The sequence below is a fragment of the Orbicella franksi genome, chromosome 3, assembly GCF_964199315.1.
Source record: "Orbicella franksi chromosome 3, jaOrbFran1.1, whole genome shotgun sequence".
Taxonomy (NCBI): domain Eukaryota; kingdom Metazoa; phylum Cnidaria; class Anthozoa; order Scleractinia; family Merulinidae; genus Orbicella; species Orbicella franksi.
Genome location: NC_138147.1, coordinates 26,626,362 through 26,650,582, shown reverse-complemented (window position 1 = coordinate 26,650,582; position 24,221 = coordinate 26,626,362). Strand labels below are relative to the sequence as shown.

The 24,221-nt window shown below is 38.2% G+C and overlaps 1 long non-coding RNA gene and 1 pseudogene across 3 annotated transcripts in view; one reads left to right on the top strand and one right to left on the bottom strand.

The window, feature by feature from the left end:
• The window catches only part of LOC145480476 (EGF-like repeat and discoidin I-like domain-containing protein 3), a 49,461-nt pseudogene extending 47,454 nt beyond the window's left edge, over nt 1-2,007 (bottom strand). The window contains exons 1-2 of the transcript XR_014048517.1: nt 552-2,007; nt 237-354 (exon numbers count right to left, since the gene is read on the bottom strand). The product of XR_014048517.1 is annotated as an EGF-like repeat and discoidin I-like domain-containing protein 3 (transcript). The remainder of the gene's footprint in view (nt 1-236; nt 355-551) is intronic.
• The window catches only part of LOC145482927 (uncharacterized), a 123,483-nt gene extending 112,118 nt beyond the window's left edge, over nt 1-11,365 (top strand). Inside the window, exons 1-5 of one of the 2 annotated variants that reach the window (XR_014048838.1) lie at nt 3,524-3,833; nt 6,576-6,697; nt 9,342-9,474; nt 10,452-10,573; nt 10,901-11,365. This is a non-coding gene — a long non-coding RNA (uncharacterized LOC145482927). Of the gene's footprint in view, nt 1-3,523; nt 3,834-6,575; nt 6,698-9,341; nt 9,475-10,451; nt 10,574-10,900 lie in introns of those variants that run through there. The other variant, XR_014048839.1, reaches the window with a different exon arrangement.
• The last annotated feature ends 12,856 nt before the right edge of the window (nt 11,366-24,221 follow it).

Here is a 24,221-nt window from a genome sequence, read left to right as displayed (position 1 = left end):
TTGATTTCATGAGATCGCGTATTCCTGGTTGAGCAATATTTATTTCCAAATATATTTCAATCTTCCACACTGCAGTGTATATCACCCAGGGAAATGCTTTTGCGTTTTTTTAATTAAGATATGGTTTTGTATTTAAACAAAGGAAAAATAGCCTCTTTTTTACAACCTAATTTTCTTGTTCTGCCTTAAATTGTTTGATGAAAAAAAAATGTAATATTTCGCAGGTTTGAAGATACCTTCAGTACACTGTTTCTCCTTGGGAGGCTCTCGGCAGGTACATGCAAATCCTCTGTCAGTGAAACCTACTTGACAGACTTCATACTTTTCATGGCAAGGGTTACTATGACAACAATTCTGTTAAAAAAAAATTGAAAAATACATATATACTATTAAATCCTTATTAACTTAGGCTAAACAGATCTATCACGATATAAACTAATGTCGTTTCGATAGAACAAACATAATATAATTTGGTTTTTTTGATGACGTCAAAGAAACTAAAATCTAAACATGATTTTCAATAAATTTTTGCTATAGTCTTACACACGTACCTCTATCCCATGATATGTGTAGCCCTTTCTGTTCGACAGGTGGGAGAGTGTTGGGGTTTCATCGGTGGCGCTGTTTAATTCGCATTCGTGATGTCCTCTGTCATTAGGTCCCACATTTACGGACACACAGTTTGGTTCCAAATAGCATTCCACTCGACAGCTCCTCTCGTCAGTCACTTTTTCATTTCTTATCACGTGACCATTGAGTGCTTTGTTTGATTCCGGCTCCTTGAATATTATGATGCGGTCGTATTTATCTGTGAGCTCTTCAAAAGATTGGGACATCTAGTTAGCTTCAATCAGTACATTCATTTCTCTATTTCGTAGTCCATATTAATTCTTGTTTCTGAATCCATCAGATCATTAAACTGTTCCGAACTTGATTTTACTGTCCAGTCAGCAAAGCTGCCATACGTGAACGTAAAAGCTCACCTCATTTTCCTATTTTAAGTGAACATTTAGCCTAGCCTAAATGCGGAGCTAGGTGGGAGGCGTAGTGGCCTTATGGTCAGTGCGCTCGACTCGGGAGCGAGCGGTCGAAGTTCGAGCCCTAGCCGGGGACATCGTGTTGTGTTCTTGGGCAAGGCACTTTACTCTCACGGTGCCTCTCTCAACCCAGGTGTATAAATGGGTAGCCGCGAATTTAATGCTGGGGGTAACCCTGCGATGGACTCGCATCCCATCCAGGGGGGAGTAGAAATACTCCTAGTCGCTTCATGCTACAGAAACCGGGATAAGCTCCGGCCTGATGGGCCACTTGGCTCGCATGCAGACTTTACCTTTTACCTAAAGGCGGAGCTCGCATAAAATACTATTCATTCACTTAACACCAAAACTCTTCAAAGAAATTCACCATTAAGTATTCACCATAGTTTATTAATGGAATAAAAACGTGTTCTTTTTAATGTAATTTAAGGCCAGAGAGAGCAATTTTCTGTTTTATGAACGAAACCAAAACCTAGAAAGCTTGTAAATTTGGGTAAGTGGAGTTCGTGCATACGTACAGGTGTACGGTCAGTCACGCTGACAACCAAGTGTCAATTTTCTTAGGTATAGGTTCCTCCTACGCACCTTCGGTACGCAGGAGCTTCACTAAGAAATACGTTTTTATTCATAACCGAATGGATTCCAGTCGTCTTACACTGCCGTCTAAACAGAAAGCCAAAACTATGGACAACATCTTTTGTGAGTAGCGGTTTGGTTTACAAAAAAAAAAAAATGTTTATTTATAACGTAACACTCTGACAGTAAGTCCCTCTGCTTCTTCATATCTACTCCTACAAATATTACTCCTGACCATTAAAAAACGCTCTCCTGTAACGTTAGCTCTAAAATCAATTCACAAAATTTAATTGTTGGAACTCACGGTCGATAAAATCATATGCATGGAAAGATATATCTGAATAGGAGCACGTTCTAAATTGACATCTACCTGATCTCTGGAAACACTGACAATTTTGTTTTCGAGAAATGGTACTTTCCCTTAATTTGAAATATAATTTATAAAAATTATCTTAATTTAGTTAAGAAGTTGTTTAATACTAAATTTGTTCATTCGTTTTTACTGTTGAAAGGTATTCAGTCGAGTTTCCTTATTTGCATTTGGTGATATTTCTATTTGGTATTGAAGGAAACAGAGGATTATGGAATTGTTAAATTCTAGCTTGCACACTAACATTAGTTGCTGGTTCATACTTACATTCGAATTTAATTATTATTTAAACACAAGCAAACATGAGCTGTCTCTGTCAGTCTGTATGAAGTGCAGACGAGAACAAAACAAATTTTAAGAGACTGAGCAGTTCTAAAGCCCTCTTCTGATTATTTTTCTCTATTAATTTCAGATATTTTTAACCCAATGACCATGAATACTATTGTTTTACGCAGCTTGATGGTAATTTGAAATCATTCCTGTGACGTGGGCTACGTTTATTTTGGGTGTAATTAATATTTTATCGTACCAGTTGCATTGCTCTCCTTTCTGCGCTACACTAAAGGCGTTTTCGGTTTTGTTTATAAAAGAAAACCCATTTTTCTCCCTCAAATTTATGGTGCAGTCATAATTTATAGATCTAATTTTCCATTGAGTGCATCTGTTGCTCTCTACTGTTGAAAATGTATTTTGACACCAACGTTTTATTACTTGCGATTGATGTACTTTGTGACAGAGTTATCTCGAAAGATTATTCAAAAGACTTCATTCTTAGTTTTGTAGCGTTATGCTACGATTACAGGAACGAAGAATATGACCATTGATTTTTAGTTGGAATTCTATCTTTATCCTGTTTCCTGTAAGTTTCAGTAGTCAGCTGCTGGTGCCATATTTCAATTCGAACAAGCCCTTAGGTAAATAAGCTCAATAGAAGCAATTATCAGCTGTCATCTCTTATGCAAAGGGTAGAATAAAGAAGGATATTAACATCTCTGGCTTAGACGTTCTATAAATATCTTCTCTTAATAGCGGAGCTCCGGCGGCCCGAAGGGCCGTCAAGCGGAGCCCCCCACTCATATGGGAAGGAAAAGGAAACCCATGAATGAATTTTCTCATGGTTTTAATGGCTAGCGGTATTGCTCGTGGGCGCGTACGCACGACGACGACGACGACGACGACAACGACGGCGACGGCGACGGCGGAGTTGCCCAACATGGCGGCCATACTCCAGCTAATAGGTCGACAGAGACATGCACCCTCGGTCTCTAGTAGAAGAATGCCATTTTTCTTAGCGGGATTTTTAAAGAAAAGAAAACGCATTTCTATTTGTTATGTCGACAAACGATAGCGGAGGTTGATCTGATGGGGTTGCACTGAAGGAATTAAAAAGAAAGCAAGAATTAACAGGCAAAGAAGTAGCGAGGAAGATCGCGAAAAAGAGCGGGCCAGCGCTGGGGAAGGAGGCGAAACAGTACTGAACAATGCCGTGAATTATAGCGAGTCAAGGGTTAGAGAAAGGAAATGAAATAATAACGAACAATACCGTTAACCAAAGCTAACGAGGGCCATAGATAGGATGTGAAAGTACTCAGAAGACTGCAGTGCCAAGTTTTTAAAATTCGCGCGTTGTGACGCTGTGCAGCCGTGCAAGAAAAGTCACATGATTTGGTCAGGTGATGAACAAGAGAAATTAAACATGTCCGAGTGTTACAAAACAGTAAACACAGCGGGAAAAAGTGGTTGATTCGTTGATCTGTCGAAAAGATTAGTTCAGTTCAGTCTTCACAACTTTTGCTGCAAGTTTCTGCCTGGAAGATTTACACTGGCCGAACTGATATTGCCAACTTGCGGTAAGTGACTTTTGTTGTTGCGTTTGCTATGAAAATTAACAAGTTGCCTCGGCGATATAAGCTTATTTTCAATTGGAATCCTTTGAAAGTCTTCCTTATTTGAAGCCATGCTGTGAGACAATTTATAAATTGCATCGTTTTAATTTCTTTCATCTCTAAACAATAGCAAGTGAATCGCTTTGTGGAGGTTGTTGTAAGTTGTAAACTAATTAAGCTTTCTGTCGATATTCGTCGTCAACCTAAGCTTATAACCTCACGTCTAAAAATAAGCTTAACCAAAACCGCATTGGTAAACACGGCCGGGCGAGTTTTCTCTGTGTTAGTTGGCACAGCCGCCTCGTAGACTGCTAAAATTTCTTCTTCTGTTGTTGAAAACCAAGAAAGGTGTACAAACCATTTTAAGCCGAAGCGAACAGGATTTGCTAAATTTACTTTCAACGTTCCTATGTGAAGATTTGCATATTGTGATTACAAAGTATGGAGATTTCCTCATTTTGTTAGTTCAATTTATTCGGTTTGGCGAAATGCTTGGGTGGATTCCCAAGTTTAAATTTGGTTGAAGACTGGCAAAGCTACCGCCGATAAAATGACTGCAAAGCTAAATTAAGCCGTCGGCAAAAATGCACACTGTAATATTCAAATTTAAGCGTGAATAATTATTAAACTTTTACCACTGCCAGGTTAAACGAATTTTCTTTATCCTCTCTTTCATTCGGTTACCTTTCACTGAGAAGGGATTTGCTTTTGATACTCAGATGAAGTGATATGCATAATTATTGTGTTTATAATGTAGATTTCCTCGTTTTATTTTGTTGTCTGTCCAATTAGTTCGGTTTGGTGAAATGCTTATATAGTCCAAATGTCGAGTAGACGATTGTGCATGTAAATCCTGTGTGCAAATAAAGCTCTACTTTCATTTTGATTTACTATTTCATTTTATTAGTGCCACTGCTTTTGATTGGGGGTACATGGGTTATTCCCCAAATATGCAGTATTTACACTTAATATGGAAATGTTCCTCAAAAGTGAGATAGTACTAATGGACAAAAAAATGCGAAGAGCTTAATACTCGGTAAATTGAACAGTGTAAATGGCATTTACATACTTAGAAAAAATTTAGGGCGTAGAAGTTCTTGCCCTGACCATTTCTCGGTATTAGAAATAAGTTTTACATACATACATACATACACAATTTAGTTGGCGAGAGCGCTCTCCTCTCTCCACACACGCACTCTCTCTCTCTCTCTCTCTCTCTCTCTCTCTCTCTCTCTCTCTCTCTCTCTCTCTCTCTCTCTCTCTCTCTCTCTCTCTCTCTCTGCTCTTTTCTTCACTTATTTTTGTTATTAACTACACTGTAACCCATTAACCGAATGTCACTCACTGTTTTCTTTGTTGTGCATGCATACTTTTTTGCTCGTCGAAGAAAGTTTCAGTTTCTTCCTGGCTGTTTCCTTTGTCCTGTCTAGTACCAATTCCTTTGTAATATAACTTTGTGAATTCTCTATTCTCCGTAAATTTTATCTTGTCAGGGTGATAGAATGCACTCTCAGAGTGTTCAATCATTGTTTTCAGTCGCTACAATTTTCAGGAAAAAAGCAATAGTTTTCTTAATTTCCTTTTACTTTGTGTTAGAACCTTTTAGCATGCTTGTAATTGACCCATGGGCATAATTTTGAATAAAGTAAAGAATTAGATCTGTTTTAGTGTTAAGTATTTTTAAATTATTATGAATTACATGTAGGCATTTCTTTTTAGTTTTTATTTTTTATTTTAGTCGCATGTGATGTTTTATGATTTTACCAACGTATACCATGTAAATGTAAATAATGCACTAGAACTAGCCAATCAGAGTGTGCATTGTATCAGCTTTAAACACAAACCATATGTAATAAATGTATGTAAATGATATTTTTATGACAGAGAACTGGACAGGGCAAGAACTTCTCTTTCTTTTGTAAATTTATATATTCATTCCTCTCATTTCTGTCAAAATGTCTTAGGAACCTTCTTTTTGATAGTCCATTATTTTCCACCATACCTAGCACAGAAGCTCACAAAATCCTAACTAATAACCAACATGTGTGTATCTCTGGTCTTTGCTGTGTACTACGTGTATACTCTGTTATCCTGCCTTAACTGCTAGAAACAATTTTGACAGAGCTGTTTCAACAGTTTCACTTAAATTAATTCCCAGTGACAGCGCTACATGTGGCAGTGTTATTGGGTATGAACTTTATGGAGGGTTTACATTTTTATTTTTTTATGATTACAGGAGACAACAAAATATACATGTGTATACATAACCTGATGTTGGTGTTGGTTGCGAATCGTAGTTCATAATAGTCGTCCTATTACAGGTAAGGGGGAAAAGTTCAGAAAGTTTAGAACATGTCTTCCCCCAGCACACCTTCTGTCTACAGGTGCAATTATTGAGAGGTTATATATATATATGAAGAGTAATGTAAAGTTATAAACTTAACATTAAAATCTGACATTTGAACGCCTCCTTTGCTAAAATTAGTCACGATTTAATTGTTATCACTCCCTGTGAATTCATAGAGATTTCAGAGGCAAATTATCACCTAATGTGGAAGTCCTGTCTTCAAGTTAGGGAAAATGACACAAAAAAAGTTACAGTGAAAGTAAAGAGAATTGTGAATGTTGATGTGGTGTACTTTGTACATCATGTAAAGGCATTTGGTGAGTGCCAAAGGCATAACATTTCATGCATTGCTTTTTCAGGACAAATTATATAACAGTGATGTGTTAAGGTGTGATCACAAAAATAATGAGTACATTGTCCAGGCAGTACCAGTTTATGGAAGGCATATGCAGACAGTAAGAGGAACTGTAAGCATTACCAGGTAAGTTTGTTTTATGCTTTTGACTTCTTGTACTTGGATTTTGGGTCATTTCATTACAAGAATAGGTGATGAAAGATGCAATAGTTGTTGCAGTTTATTTTTGAAGGCAAACTTATAAGTCTGCCTATGCTGGATAACAGCCATGTGTAAACTGAATGTAAAGCAAACACTCTGTTAAAGGTGGGGCAACCCTAAAACCCAGAAACTGGAAGCCGGAATCCAGAACGAAAAACTGGAATCCAGTAACCGGAAACCAGAATCCACAAATCGAAGAAAACAGGTTCTTCAAATACTAGAAAATTGTTTTACTTACGTTTTTGCCAGTAAAAAATAAGCGGCCAAGTAAAAACGACGTCAAACTGACACAAAAATTCCCCATCTGTTGAAATTCGTGCAACCGTTATTTCTAGTGAGGGCTATAATTATGAGAATCTTTGTAAAGTGCGTCATAATTTAATTCCAAGCACCCTGAGAGCGTCTAAAATAAGCTTGCTGGCAATTAACTGCACAACCATGGGCCGAGCGCGGTTCATATTCTACCAGTGTTTTTTTTTTTTTTTTTTTTTTTTTTTTTTGTCGTCGGTGACCAGACCCAAACTTCCTCTCAGCCAAATTTTGAATCACGCAACCTGTGATGTTTATTCGCCATAAGCTGTTGAAACGTTAATACAAGGACAATGTTACGGATATTGTTTTCTTTATATGTGTATAATATATATTTTCTTCTGGTTGTATCGAAGCGTTGGATTCAAAGGGAAATAATAAAAACGTTAAAAACGCTAAAAAAGGGTATTACGTCAGCCAAGGAATGCGCTGACGTTGCAGCTTTCATTTTCGCTACATGACAAATACACTGTAAGATCATGTTTACTTCGCAAGTTTATTTCGCCAGAAGCGATGGTCATTAATTTATGTGCAATTTTGTAAGTATTTCTTGTGGGTTTCGGCAAATGAAGCGAATTCTTTGGCTGTTTCATCGCAGTGAGTTAAGAGATTTGAAGAAAAATTAAGTATTTGCCGAGGTAAACAAGAGCTTGCCAGAACTTGCAAAGTTTAAGTCAGTGCTAGGAGAAAAAACACAAACGTTCCAAAATTAGCTGTGGATAACGTAAACCCCCCTGATTGTGTGACTTGCGTGATTACATGTACTTCCAAACGCAAGCAAATTAAATTTTGACGTTTCAGGAAGAAAGCTGTTTATTAAAAGCATTATTAATAGCGTGACACTCGTTTCCTTTTGTATCATTCATGGGCATGTCCCGAGCGAACTTCCAGATTAAGACCATTACATCATCATAGCTTTTGCAAAGGCTAAGACTGATGGTGCAATAAGATATGATACAGTTTGTGTTGATCAAGTGATGTGTTTACAGTAATCAATGAATCATCAAGGACTGCTTTGGAATGTGCACTGCGTTGTGACTGTAGTATTAACAAAACAGTTAAATTTTAAAAGCGCAGTTATAAGATTTAAAAGATCTTCTTGCCATTTTGTTTAATAAGCGACCTGCAATTTACCACAGGTATAAATTTACCCTTTATGTCTAGTAGATACTGAACAAGATAGAAAATGTCATAGAGAACAGGATGTCTGTCAGTGGCAGCCCCCTGTACATTGATGGTCATGCCCCCCACTTTCGAAGTTCAAAGGCTAACCCGGCTCATCTTAATATAATATTTGATTTGTTCAACAGATACCAAACTAGTTCCGGGTCAACACTATTTCCACACTGATACTGTGACAAATCAGCATTTCATATTCTTGGTGGCCATCATATTAAAACAATTTATAGAAATGTTGCACACTTACTTCCGTCTGCTTCTCACTTGCTAACAGATCGGACCACATGTTGTTAAAAGATGCTTAAAGACTGCCAGAAACTCACCACAATAGCTTGTTGTTATTGTGCTACTCACCAGTCTTCTCATAGCAATTTGATCTAGACAAGAACTGCACTCTCACCAGAACCAGGTTGAACAAAAGATGGGTAACTAAGCCTTTGAGCAGGCTCTTGTGTTTGGGCTGGGGGCATGAGAGGCAAAGCTGCATGACGGCACTCGCTGACATGCCAATGCAGAAAAAACACTAGACGCTTATTTAGCCTGCTCAGGCACCAGAGACAGATAGTAGAGCCTGCTCGCAGGCTATGAGTAACTCTATTCACCTGAAAAATCACTAACCCTGACTGGGAAGTGATTACCCAATGGATAGCTTTATCCAGCTTTTGAACAATTGGGCCAGATGTATAGCTAAGGGTTCTTCAGAACTAGTCAAAAATTTTCTAGCAATTACAGTTTGTAGCTGGAGTAAAGCCAAGAAAGTAAATAACAGCAAAATAGTTTTTCCCCATAATTATTTATTAGACATTGCTGAAGTGAATTGTTTCTATCATCATCCATAATATCTGCATTCAGGATTCTAGTTTCCAGTTCCGGATTCCGGTTTCTGGATTCAGTTTTTTAGGGTTGTCCTTAATGATGTATGTGCATGTTAATCTTGAATAATCTGAAGTTTCAGAGAGGTTAAAAATATCATATTATATCTGTGATGGTTCTGTATCTGTTGGTGTGCAACTATCTACACCAATATTTCAACGTAATAATGTACAGTGTATATTAATTAACCAAATTATGCTGTTTTTAGTTGACCAATGCTATTATTGTAATGTGATTTTGAAGCCCACAAATTGACAAACATGCCCAGTGTCAACTTGTCAAATATATGAAGTGGCCAGACAGTCTAGATTACAAAATTTTCTGAAAGTTGGAATTACCAGGTAAGATATTTCTGAAGCATTATTTTGTAATTAATGATTTCTCAGACATTGTTTTCTTCAAGAAAAGATTCAAACCCCACGTGGAGGTTTTTTTCTCTATTAGAGCTCTATCTTCCTGATACTTTAATTTGGAATTTTTGAAGACTGGCCATGAATGGGTGTTGGGTGTGAATATCTTCTGGTACTGCACATTCAGATTTACATGTAGTAAGCAAGAACATCAGTATTTATCCTGACAAACTCTGATTTTCTTTTGGAAGCTGAACTCATATGCAGTTGTATAGTTATATGTACAACCATGGATGGCCCTTTGATTGGGACTGGGCACATTGTTGTAACTTGCAATGTTCCAGTTTCTTGTTTAAAGCAAATTGAATTTGATCTCAAAAGCAAGTCGCCAAGTTCATTTCAGTTATTAAGTTTTCTTTGCATCTCAGGGCAGAGTCTGCCACTGTGAAAGTTGGGGTACCAGCCCGGGGGAGGTACTTTGGGAATTTCTGGGTGGAGATGTGCCGCTTGGACCCTGGAACCCTTAGCCTATACCAGAGCTAGTTCAGCTGAATACCCCCATCTATCGACACTGTTGAGGCTGATTTGCGTAAATTTAAACTTGCTGATTTGATTTTTTTTATATTTTTGAGTGGCAATTCCTGGTTTCCCTAGTCTAGATAAAATCTTCAACCAACTAGTCAGTTTTGTGAAAAATGGTACCCTATTCTAGACCCAAACGCTCTGATTTATATACCCTATCCTAGAGTAAACTGCTTGAAAACCATACCCTTCACAGCAGCACATACCTATATAGCCCATATATGCCAGTGCCCCCCTGGGGGTACCAGCCCCTAGCATTTGATTCACTAACACTTAGTAAACAACTAACAATGAAGTACACTGTATATCAAAGAAAGGAATGTCATCTGTTAGTGTGTAAAGATTATAATAAATTATAATCGATTTGTTTTTTATCTGAATAACAGTGGTGTTCAAGTAGCAGCTACAGTATGATTACATGTCTGTTCCTGTCATTCAATATATGAACAGTTTACACATGGGCAGCCTGTATTAAGACATCAAAGATTTTCAAAGCAACCATGGCCTGGTGAGATATTTCTGAAGAAATGTAAATTTAAAGTCCTTATGATTGCTTATAGGCATTGATTTTTATTGTAAACAATATCTTACTGAGTGTATTTTTCTTGTGTACTAGTTGTTGTAGAACACAGAGATCACTATAAGTATGACAGAGATATTAAAGTGTGAAAAGTTCTGTAAACAAATGCATGCAGGAGCAAATTAATTTATGATGGATGCAGCTTCTGAGAGATCCCCAATGTTAATGGAACATACACTGTACATACATGCAAAAGAGTTCAATAATTTATTACTTAAGATTGCAATGATTTGTTTGGTTTCTCTGTATTTACAGACAACTTGATGGGATTATAATTTCTGCACCAAGGTCATTGAATAAACTGACTTAGAAGTTGAGTTCTGCAACCCATCCTGTGTGTTGTAATATCATGGCTGCAACATTGTGACAGATACACTGTATTACATTATTAAGAAACACATATATTAACTAATTATTTAAGGTCCCTGTTAAATTAATCAGTTTTTCTTAGAGATAATTTACTCATGGTTTATTTAAATAATTGCTTTTTTGGCTTTAAAATGATATTTATCGTGTTTGTAAATCAATTTTGTGATAATCTGCATTGGACATGGCATAAATTAATATTTTGCCAACACGAAATGGTGACAGACAGCCTTGCCATTCGCAACGTCCAATAAGGCTAATTTGTTCCCTATTGTTGTACAAATAGTGTTCTCTTGTTTATAAATTATTTCAATCTGTTGTTTAAATGATTGCCTCATAACCCCTATGTCCAGTTTGGTGCACGTAGGATATTAATGTATTGTTTATCCATTTTGCTGTAAATTATCTTAATTGATGTGTCAATCAAAACATATCTTGAATATGCTGGGCTCTTCTGACAAATGTACCTATGCCTCATAACCTTTGAGTGCATTTAGTTGTGTAGTGCAGACAAAATGCATGTACATAATATAACTTATTCTTAGCTTACTTATAATTCTTGGTATAATTTAATCATAGCAAAATTAATTAATGGAACCCAATAACAGCTCCTGTAGTCCACAATCTCAGTCAAGAAGAAGAACAAATCACATTGAAATTGAATAGTAAAATTATTATTAGAAGCCTATGCAAGTATTCATGATCAGCAAAAAAAATATTCTAATTACCATTCATGCAAGAGTGATTTTGCTTATTGCAAACCCTTTCAACAGGAGGAGACTCCAGATAGAAGGGAAGATGGCTAAATGTATCTTTGGGGACAAGTTAGAAAACAAAACTTTCCAACTTGTCACATATGTATACTATTTTGGTATTTTTGCGAGATTTCATTTGTTAGAGATTTAGGGACTGAGTATTGTAACACCTGCATTTCAATCAGTCCCCACAGCAAAAAAAATGTTTAAACTTCTTTTGTGTGGGAGTCCCCATGTTAACTAAGAAAGAATATAATGATTAATAACAATGTCTTGTCTTTCTGAATAAGGTAGGAAAGAACAGGAAATGCCACCAAAACGCACAGAAGACAGTTCTGTTATGTGATCAAGATTTTTAGTGGCTTCCCAGAAATCCTTGAAATCATGGCTCTATATTTCATAATCACACCATCTTACACCTCGATCGATCTGCTGATGTGATCCTATTTCCGGCTGAAACTATTAAATAGTTCGCAATTTACCTCACATACATGTTCGATCATTTTCATTAGTAACAGCATTCCAAAAAGTAACTGTGGAGCTCCGCCTTTAGGCTCGGCTAAATCTATATATTACTAATGCTAATTTGCTAACTAAATTTTCAGTATTTTATGTTGAAATGAGTTTCATTTCTTTTTTCATCTTTTTTTCTAATTTTATACAAACACCAATCTGAGTTGTTAAAAAAAGTTGAGGATATTCTAGAAAATACTGAATGTAAATGAAAAAGAGATGATGCTTTCGATTGAATATCTTTGTAAATTATTATTAGTTAAACATTGGTCAAACAGCGTAATCGTCGAGACAAAGCTGCACACAGAGGAAAGCGATTCGGAGTCAATAATTAAAATCAGCTTGAGTAACCTTACTCTTACTCAGTTTAATTCATTTCGTAAAAGTTCTTATTTTTCGCTTGATAACAAGCTCCGTCGCTTTCAATAATTAAGAAAATTTGAAACCAAATGGCACAAAACGAGTTTTCTCGCGACAGTTCTTGTAGTGCTTCGTTTTGATGACACACACAATGTTTATAGATTTTATCTGAGTATAATTTATGCACGTTTTTTAACTCATACTTGAAGCAATTCTCATTTCAGGGGACAATTTGAAAGAAAACATCTACCTTTTCATATAAGCAGAGCATGGAAAGTTATGTTTTTAGGTTGGGAAATTTTAAGCTATTAATGAATCTAACGGTCTAGTTAAAGTGTGTTATTAATAATTTTTGGCGAGCCTTAGTTTTTGGCGAGCCTTAAGCAAAATAATTAAGAATGACACTTACCAGCGTACGCCATTGAACCTGTATGTAACACAAACGAAATCCACACCAGAAATATTAAGATATTGCTAGAGGCCATCTCTTTTTTGCCGCTTTGCTCACTTTCTTCCATGTTAACATTCTTAAAAATTTAACAGGTAAATTCTAAGTTTTGCGGTTATTCTAATTTGTCAAAATCATCCACGCCTATTTGGTCACTGTCTAATCGATTTAATCTACTGACGTTTGAATGACGTTAACGCTAGGAATCAGTCAAACAAAACAAAACAAAACAAAACAAAAAAAAGACGGTCAGTTATCCTCAAGTGTACGTATATAATCGCTTTCTTTAAGAAAATCACATGCAACGAAGATATCCTTTTATGTCATTTATTTTTATCAATAAGGTCCCGTAACAAAATAAAATAAAGAAAAAAGACATTTAAAAAGGTGCACTTATATATTTTAAAGTCGGAGGCGTAGTGGCCTCATTGCTCATTGGTTAGTGCGCTGGACTCCGGATCGGCGCAGCGAGCGGTCCGGGGTTCGAGCCCCCGCAGGGAACATCCTGTTTTGTTCTTGGGCAAGACACTTTACTCTCATGGTGCCTCTCTCCAATCCAGTCTATAAACGGGTGCCGGCGAATTTGATACTCGTAGTCATTTCATGCAACTGAAACCGGGAAAAGCTCCGGCCTGATGATTCACTTGGCTTGTATGCAGACTTTACCTAGCTACTTACCCATGTATTTCAAAAGCATTTGTCTTGTGTTAGTTTATAGGTAATAGATTTTATTTTTCTCCATTTAGAAACTTTACATTTGCTAAATTACCAAAAAAGAAAAATCATAGTTGTGGTAAAATTAAAAAAACATATATAAAAACAAAAACAAAAACAAAAAAATTGAAAAAAAAAGGAAAAAAAATCGGTCCAAGCTCATTACGGGAGAATAGTGCTAGAGTTAGCCAATCAGACTGCGCGTTAGATCGGCTACAAACTAAAGCCATATAACCACGACCACCACGACAACCACGACCACCATCTCCACCACCATCACCACCACATCTTTGTGTAGTCTTCTCTTGATCTCATCTGCCTAATATTTCAGTCGAAGTTGAGAAAATTATTTTACTGTACATATTTACGTTTTCTTGAACTTAGCTTGCTACACAGCCCCTCAAGCAAACCCGTTGCTTTAAACAAAATCGTGTTGAATAAAGGATTTGTTCATTTGAGATTAACCTTACCTTAAGGTTTTCGGAGTAATGCACAACACTAAATAGCATGCTTTCTAAGCACGTTTTTATCGTGGCCATGGTATCGCGAGCTGAAGGCAGCAGTATTTCCACAGCGTTTTCGGGTACTCTTTGTAATGTTACGTTATTTGAGAGCGCAAAGAAGAGGTAATAAAGACGGCAAACAGTCTTTATAAGAACAAAAACTCCATGTTTAATTCGCTACGGCAAGCACATGGTTCGAGAGTCATGTGACTACGCGTGACGTCACGCCTTTCCTTTTTTCAAAAAGGCAAATGTTAGAATAACGAACTTTAACGGGCTTATGACATACAAGCTTTCCATGATTAACTGAACGAGTAAAGTCAATGTCTCTAAACTTTCTAATAAAGAACTACTGAAAACTGAATGACTGTCTGTTAACTTGACTTAAGCTTTGCCCGGTAACAATGAAACAACTTAGGCAAACGGTTATTTTCTAAAGGCCTTATTTAACTGTAACAAAGTTCTGTAAGTACTGTGGGGCCCGAGAAACTCGTCCACTCCTGGTCACAGCTGTTGGTTTAACTGGGTCTGATGGTAGCTCCTGGTTCTGTTTGCTTGAGTTGACCAGCAAAGTTGTCTTGGACTGGTTGACCTGTAAGCTGGGGTCTTATTGGTTCAGCTGCGGCAGGCGGTGTGTTAGGGTGGTTGTCCTGCGGTGGTCGCACTGAACTGGTTTCAGAAGTCTGAACAAATGGTTCCTTAGATTGGCCGAGGTGTCTACGGTTTCTTCTGTACAATCTACCGTCTTCTGTTCTGACTTCGTAAGAACGGATATCAATCTGGTCTTCAACTCTCTCCTTAAACCATTTTCGCTCTCTATCGCCTGGTTTAGGGGCTACTCGGACGACTTCTCCTGTCTGTAAAGGCGGGAACTCCTTGGTGTTTTGATTGTAATAATTGACTTGTTTGGGCTTCTGCTTGAGAAGTTTCTTCTTCACATCTTCTTGGACCTTTCGCTTTAACTGGTAACTGGTTGTGGGAAGCAGTGTTCTTGTTCTGCGTCCAAACATCCTTTGGGCGGGGGAGCTAGACATTCCTTCAGAAGGAGTGTTTCTCCAGTCAAGCAGGGATAAGTAGGGGTCTGTGCCTGCTTGCTTAACTTTCTTCATGATGGATTTTGCTGTCTTGATGGCATTTTCAGCCTTGCCATTGCTCTGGGGATAGCCAGGTGAACTTGTGATGACTTCAAACTCGTAGCTGGCCTCAAACTCTCTGAATTCTTGAGAACTGAACGGCATGTTGTCGCTGATTAGCTGATTTAGGGTTCCATGGACTGAAAACTGCTTGCGGAGTATCTTAGCTATACCCTTTGCGGTCTTAGTTTCTAGTCTATCTACTTCGAAGTAACTTGAATAGTAGTCAACCACACAGAAGTAGTCTGTACCATGAAGTGTGAAAACATCTGGACCAATCTTTTGCCAAAGTCGATCAGCAACCTCATGAGAGATGAAAGGCTCTCCTGCTTGGTTTGACTGATAGGATGAACAGATGTCACGCTTCGAAATGTGGTCAGTTAGGTCGGAATTCATTCCTGGCCAATGCACGGTTTCTCTTGCTCGTCGGAGGCAACTTTGAACTCCGGTGTGGACTCCATGCAACTTCTCTTTAATCTTTGTGCGCAGGCTCAAGGGAATGACACAGTGCTGACCTTTGAAGATTAGAACATCCAGCTGCCCTGATAGCTCATCTCTAACTAAGAAATACGGATGGAGACATGTGGAGACTTCCTTCTTCGTGTCAGGCCATCCACTGATGATGGTTTTCTTCAGCTGTTGAAGAGTGTCATCTTGATCTGTTTCTGCTTGAATATTCTCTCAGCTGGGGCTCTGAGATCGGGAGAAAATCGGTTGCATCGATATTTTCAGCTTCCTCTTCAGCCTTGGACTGGATGGTGCTTATGAGGAAGGCTCTAGATAGAGTTTCAGCTAGGTACATTTCAGAGCCAGGCTTGCACCTTAGGTCAACATCGTACTGCTGGAGTCTTAACAAAAGTCTCTGGAGACGCTTTGGAGCTGAAGCGAGAGGCTCCTTGTAAATCGATACCAGAGGTTTGTGGTCAGTCCACAAAATTACCCGTCTTCCAAATGTGTAGTGGTGACTGTGGTCTAGCCCGAAGACCTGAGCTAGAAGTTCTTTCTCAATCCGAGAGTATCTCTGTTCTGCTGGGGTGAGTGCGCGGCTTGCATATGTAACTGGTTGGCCCTCTTGCAATAAAGCAAATCCGAGGCCGTTTTGCGATGCATCACCTTGTCCTTCAGTTTGGGCTTGTGGGCTGAAATACTTGAGGCATGGGGCTTGTGTAACAGCCACTTTAAAAAATTTGAGAGACTTAAAGACATGTTCTTGTTCCTGGGTCCACTGCCACTCAGCGTCCTTGTGCGTAAGCTTGCGGAGAGGCTGACATAACTCAGACAGGTTACTGAGGAACTTCGAAAGGTACTTGACCATACCAATGAGCCGCTGCACACCCTGGACATCAATGGGAGTTTCCATGTTCACTATGGCATCAGTCTTCCTGGGGTCAGGTTTGACTCCTTCACTGCTTAACACCCAATGAATGTCACTTGTTAGCATTTGAGGTCAAACTTTGCTTTGTTTAATTTAATGTTCCTCTCTCTGCATCTCTGAAATAAACGTACAAGGCTTGCATCAAGATCCTTATCAGTGTCTTCCTTAGTGTCACCCTGACCAGTAATCAGTAGATCATCTGCTATTCTATAGATACCAAACAATCCTTGCAAGGTTTGATCAAGCTTCTGCTGGAAGTATTCAGGCGTAGGGCTGATTCCATAAGGCAATCTTAACTAACGATGTCGGCCCCATGGTGTCTGAAAGGTAGTGAGGTGGTTCGACTCGTCATCTAACTCTATCTGGAGAAAGCCATCTTTCAAATCTGCTTTGGACAAAACTCGTGCTTTCCCAAGTTCTGGCAGAATGTCATCAATCGTGAGACTTGCCACAGAATTTACAGTCGTCAACCATACGGGCGTTTGACTTGTCAGAAGACGATTTGAGTGCGTTGATGTCACTTGATTCGTTGTTTTGGTTTGTCATGGCTTGCATTTGCAATTTAGTCGCTTTGGCTGCTCGGCAGCTATCAAGACATTTATTCAAGGTTAATTTCGGTTCCTGAGGAAGCTTTTTCCACAGACTATTGTCCCTGATACCACAAACTAAACGATCGCGAATTAAGTCTTCGTTTAATGAGCGAAACTCACAGGTCTCGGCAAGCGTGCGAAGTGCTGTTGTGTAGGCATCAAAAGACTCGTCAGACTCTTGTAGACGATTGTTGAACCTGTATCTTTCGTTAATTACGTTCGTCTTGCCTATGCAGTAATTTTGCCACAATTCGAGCTCTTTTTCGATACTTTGCCTGTCATCATCCGACGGAAACGGCAATCCAGTGAGTATTTCCAAAGCATCTGGACCGATACACGTGATAAACGTGGCGACGCGAAGCGTCGAAGGTTGTTTGTGCAACCCAGTGACAGTTTCGTACGCTTTCCAAATCTCTATCCTCTTTTTCCAGTGGGCTGCTAGGTTTCCTTTCGAGTCGAATTTCTGCGGAAGCGATGCATTAGCAATGAAACTCGTAAACGGCGGAGTATTGCCGGGAGCAGCTTCGCGGGTTATAAAAACAATGGCGGCGCGTTGACACAATCTTCACTCAATTGGGGCTTCGAAAGCTGGAAATATCTCCACAGAGGCTTTCAACAATACGACGTCATCCGCTTCTGACACCATGTAATGTTACGCTATTTGAGAGCGCAAACAAGAGGTACAAAGACGGCAAACAGTCTTTATAAGAACAACAACTCCATGTTTAATTCAACACGGCAAGCACATGGTCCGAGAGTCATGTGACTACGCATGACGTCACACTCTTCTAAGGGGACTTCTTAAGACTGAACATAAAATACCGGTATCTTGTGTTCACAAATAAATTAGCACAAAACCTTAAGATATATCACACAATTGCAAACGATTTAATATTTCCTGGTCTCTCAGGTTCTTTCACTTATCAATTAACGTCACTTCAAAAGATGTCTATTAAGAAAATATAAAAGAATTATCCTGCTGTTGCTTTAAAGGGGTGGTGCTTTATCTGCCCATATGATACCTGTTATATACTTGTACTTAAGCCATCAATGTTGTCGGCATTCTCGTTCCTAGTCCTAATTTTATAAATTAAACAATGATTACCTCTTTCTACTTATTTATACCTGAATTTTTAACACGAGATACATGTTGAGTTACCTCTCACTTACCTGAAAAGACCAGTGCACCCAAGCCAAGAAGAATCCACACGAAAGTTCTTAAGACTTTGAAGGGGATCATACGTGTTTCGCGATTTCAAAATTGGTCACTTGTCCCCGAATTGAGCATTGTGAAATAATTGAAAAGCTAAATTGAAGAGGCATAATTAATAATTAATAACTCAGTCATGTGTTGCAGTTTGTCCAATTAAGCGACATCACGTAGGTCGATTGGAAACTTCTCCAAATAGTTAATCCTTTGCTTTTTCATTTTTTTTTTCTTAATCTTTCGTTTCGGTGACACTGCAAATCCTCCAACAGAATTTTAAGAGCTTGTCATTAACATTGTTTCTTTTGGGGAGTTGTCATTCTGACGTCACCGATTAAAATATTTACCAGCGGCACGATTACCTTGTTTTCATGCGATGTTTACTTTTAAGAGAACATTTCCTTGAAAACTATATACACACATCGTAAATTATTTCAAGATCTGGAAGGTTAATATTGATTTTCAAAGTGTTAGCAATGAAAGGGTGTTTTCGTTGCAGGTGGTTTTCTTTGAAGAAAGCGTTTATATTTGTATTGTCACAGCAGACTTACGTATTCTTGCTGTTAGCGTCATTCAGGCGTCAGTAAATTGAATTAATTAGACAGTGAAGAAAATAGACGTGGTTGCTTTGACAACTGAAAAAATTACCACAAAAGTTAGAATTTACCTGTTACACTATAAAGAATATTAACATCAAAGACATTGAGCAAAGCGACAAGGGAAGGATGGCCTCAATCAAAGTCTTTGTATTTCTCATGTGGATTTTGTTTGGATTAGTTTCCATTGTATATGCTGGTAAGTTTTATTCTTAATTACTTTGATAACTCTTGTTGAAGGCTCGGCAACAGATAATAATAATAAACGAAATCGCTCAACACAATAACGCACCTTACCGAGACCGAAATATTTAACATTAGTTAAATTTTAAAACATCCTAACCCTAAAGCCCTCCAAGGGGTAGAGAGGAACAGATGAATTTATATGCAGTGAGAGAAGTCTTAAGTTGCATTGGGACCAAAGAACTATAAATTATAACTGCACTAGTAATTTTGAATAAACTAAAACAAAAACCTCCTTGGTGTAGGGGCACCTCTAGCGCATTTAGCAGAACAAGTCTCTTTGAAAAATGAGATATTTATTAAACCCAGAAGTGACGTTCCCATGCCACAGGAATGATTTCAATTATTATGACATTGTGCAAATCAACTTTTATTGATTGGGCTAATAGTTAATTCTCTGAAATAGCTAGAAAAACATGGTACAGGGCATCACAAGTGTTCCCTTTAAATCTGTGGAACTTTTTAATTTGTTTTTTGTTTGTTCGTTTGTTTTCGTCTGCACCTCATGCCGACTGGCGGTGGCAGCTCGTACCTACTTGTGTTTTAATAATTAGTGTGAATATAAATATGAACAACAACAAACGTTAGTGAGCAAGCTGGACTGTATGAATTCCATAATCTTCTTTTTCTTTCTTTCCCGTACCAAATAAAAATAAGAAAAGTATCTTTGCTTGAAAAGAAAATCTTGTGATCGTGTGAGTTTGAGTTCAGATAACTAAGCTAGGCGCGCCATCTGTAATATTGTTATATAGCTCGCGTTTTTCCCGCTACAGCGCGCCCATTCATTGGGTAGTTTATGGTCACATGACATCTAACAATGAAACTGTTTAACACCAGGTGCCACGAGCTAGCAGCATTGCAAAAACTATGGCGTCAAACGCGAAAAAAGTTCATTGTTACCCGCGAAATGTTGACCGCTGTTGCACGCGATCAGAGCGTGTAGCTGAAGGTGGCCTGATGTTGTCGCTGGAATCTCAACGCGTTTTCAACAATTTGCCTAGGTTTTGTTTTGCTATATAACAAATCATTTGATCTCGAGATCACTGTTCTTCTCGGGACCAGTCATCGAGTGTCAATTTTTATATTTTATTTTAACATAAAATAATACACGCGCGATTGCCTCAAGATCTCTAAGGGCTCACCTAGGGAGCTATAATCTACATTAAACAAATAATTTATGCAAGGACGGCAGGTATACCTCAACAAGTAAATATTTTGTAGATTGAGGAAAAGAAAAAACGCGTTTGAACTTTTTAGTTTTTATAATTTTCTTCGTTTGATAAATGATAAACGAGGAAAGCCTAATTTAAAAAAAATCCACTTTCTGAGAGTCGGAAAAAAATCACCCGTTGCACGTCAGAGGCAATACGAGCAGCAACAGAAAGCAAATTTCCCCTAGGGGCAGCATACAAACGGCAGTATATTGAAAGAAATGAGCCTTTGCCATATTTGATTGCAGTTGTAAAGAGAGAATAATATAATGCCTAAGCATCTTAGAAAATACTCTAGAGGCAACAAGGAAAAAAAAAGGCAAAAGGTCTTATACACCCTTTTCATTAATGGCTGTCAATTATAAATTCTTTTGTAAGTGTTAAATTAGTCTGAATAACCTCGTTTTTGAGTTGAGAATTCAAAAGAATCTTAATCTTAATCTTGCACGCAAGCAAGGTTTTGTTGTTTCAATTAGTAACCTTTCGTTGGAAATTGTTTTTACACCTGCCCACGTTTGGCACATTTCATTCACACAAGTGAGGCGGTGGATACTGGAGATGGAGATACACATTCGATTACGCGAGTTATCAGGTAAATGTTTTACCGTACTGTGGGAAGAATCTTGGCCATTACATGCAGATATCGAAATCTCTGATTACTGCGCATTTGTCCTGAAGAAAATAGATAAGATCCACAAATAAATCCTAAATAGAGAAGGACATCAGGATGAATTATTTTAAGTATACCCGCCAACGAATAAACCAAATGTCGATCGAACTCAGTCTTCCTGAAGTCAAAATACGCACGCGCATTTGGCAATCCATTTGCGAGTTACACTTTGCTTTGGGGTGTATACTTTGATGAAGTGTGTGATTGACACTTGAAAGTTGGTCGAGAAAGGTTTAGAAAAGCACACATCACATTGGTTTGCTCAAACTAGTTTTACATAGTTGCCATAGACACACGCAAAAATGCGTTCCTACTGAAACGAAAATGCGTATTAAGTACACTGTGAAGTATCTCAACCTCTTTATTTTCTGCAGTGTTCGAGACAGAATATGACCGTATCTTAATATTCAAGGAGCCATTTTCAAACAAAGCACTGGAAGGTCACTTGATAAGAACGGAGAAAGTGCCCGATGAGGGAAGCTGCCGACTGAAGTGTTACTTGGAACCAAACTGGGCGTCAGTCAAGTGGGACCCTTAGACAAAGGATCACATTTGTGAGTTCAACAATGACACAGATAAAAGTCCATCTCATCTTTCGTTGGTGGAGAGACAACTTTATACTTACCATGCTGTTGAGGTATAACTAGATGAGACTAAATTGATTTCCTTTGTCAGGACTCGAAAGATCGAGTCTCTCCGCCCTGTTGACGCTCGCACTAGTTCAAGGAGGATCACGACGAAGCGTGCAATTTAGCCGCTTATTGCTTAGCCTGTCCACTTAAGCAAAAGTGTGGGCAAAACCCTCTCGGGATTTTCGAATCCGAGAGTTATCTAAAAATAAATCTTAAGGGAGCTACGTCATGGTTTGCCCATCTTGAAAAGGTTATCCTAAATGTTTCAAGTTCGTTGTTTGTAATCCGTGTTAATCTTCTCCATCTTTGACCACCCTTTCTCCTTTATGTTTTTGTACATATTATTTCTTTGGTGGTTTTTTTGTTTTATCTTAGTAAACTTCTTTTTCTAGGTTTCCTCGAATTGAAAGGTAATTTTTGTACCTGGCTAAAATTACTCAAAATGCCATGACGAAGTTCCTTTAAGGGATTACCTTTTGAATAAGGGACATATAGGCTGTTAACTCTCTTGTCGTTTACCCCATCACTTCATCTCACTTGAACAAAAGCAATAAGCCTTTTCAGCGCTGCCTGTTGCCTCTGTGTCAAAACAAGTCTTCTCGCGAAACCATTCATATGACAATGTGCACGATCATAAGGGCTAGCAGTGCTATTAATTTCATTGATCTCAGACTGCTCTTCCAAATTTCGGTTTTAAAAATTAGAAAAAAAAAATTAAAACACTTTTTTTCCCTGTAATTATTTTACTTTATATATGTTTTTTTTTTTCTTTAACAGAATGCTTGTCATTGCAGACCTTGCCCGGGGAAATATGCCTTTTGCCATGTGGGGTTTACAGAAAAAGGTTATAGATGCGACTGCCGTGAGGGGTATAGAGGCGAACGATGTAATGAAGGTATTGACGTATGTGTATCCGTGAAGATATGGGCGGTTATCAATATAATAAAATCGTACCGCGAAATTGAATAAAATATCAAGCATGGCTTTCCAACATCTTTTCTTTGAGTTGGTGCACTTTGATTCCAGAGAGTCTGTGTAATGTCCTTTAGACAACGAGAAAATATCAGCAAACACACGCAACGATCTCTATCTACAGGCTTGGTAGCATTTTGAATGGTGAACTGTTTTTCATACATATAGACAATCCTTGGTAGAAAAAAAAAAAATAATAATAATAAAAAATAATAATAATAATTAAAAAAAAAAAACATGGAGACTGGTACATTTACCCATAACTCTTAGAACATGAAAACTTTAATATCTCTCATAAAAACGCACAGAAAAGTTTTTTGACATCTAAAGCCTAGCATACAGAACGTCCTTAGCAATGGACAAATATTGTAAGCATGCCTGTGCCCTTCATGGACGGATAACTGTTCAGATAATGTAAAAAAACAAACAAACAAACAAACAAAACAAAAAAACAAAACAAAACAAAAAAAAACATATATGATTTCAGTTTCTTCCTTTAGATTTCATTCCAGGTGGAGGATCACTTTGTGGTTTTTGTTACAAAGTATTCACTGGCCAGAGGCTTGGAACACTGCGGAGGCCAATTGCAAAAGACAAGGAGCGCAGCTGGTAAAGATCCAATCCGCAGAGGAGAACGAATTCCTTACAAGGACGTTCCTCACGGCATCTGCAGTGACTTACTGGATCGGTCTAAGTGATCAGGTGAAGGAGGGAGAGTGGATCTGGACGCATGGAGGTCCCCTAGGAAACTACACCAACTGGCGAGGTAGTAACCCAAACAACCAAAAGGGTAATCAAACTTGTGGACATATAGTGAAGGGAAGCATGAAGATCAGATTGCAAAACGGATGGTACTCATGGTCGTATACCTTCAGCGGCTATAACGGAGAGTGGAATGACCTAGAATGTGATGCGCAGCTTGGATATATTTGTGAGCAGGTTTCTCCATAACCAAGGATGAATTATTTTGGACAGTTGTTTAGTGAAAATCAGGTCGCATCAGTATAGGTTGATACCTATTTTCCTATAACATTTTTCTTTTTTTTTTTTCAAGTCCGGCCGTTCATAAAATCCATGCCGTAAAATAAATCAAAATTGCTTGGCCCAGTGCCTTGATTTGGGCGTGAAATAATATTCGGATTAGTTTTCAGGTGATCTCGTAGAGTAACGGAGGACAATTAGTCTCGGCCTCGGGCCTTATATTAGCTGATATACAGTAAAGGGTGCTAGTAGGTGTACTAGTAATAGCACTACCACTAGTAGTATTAGTAGTGGTAGCAGCTTATTT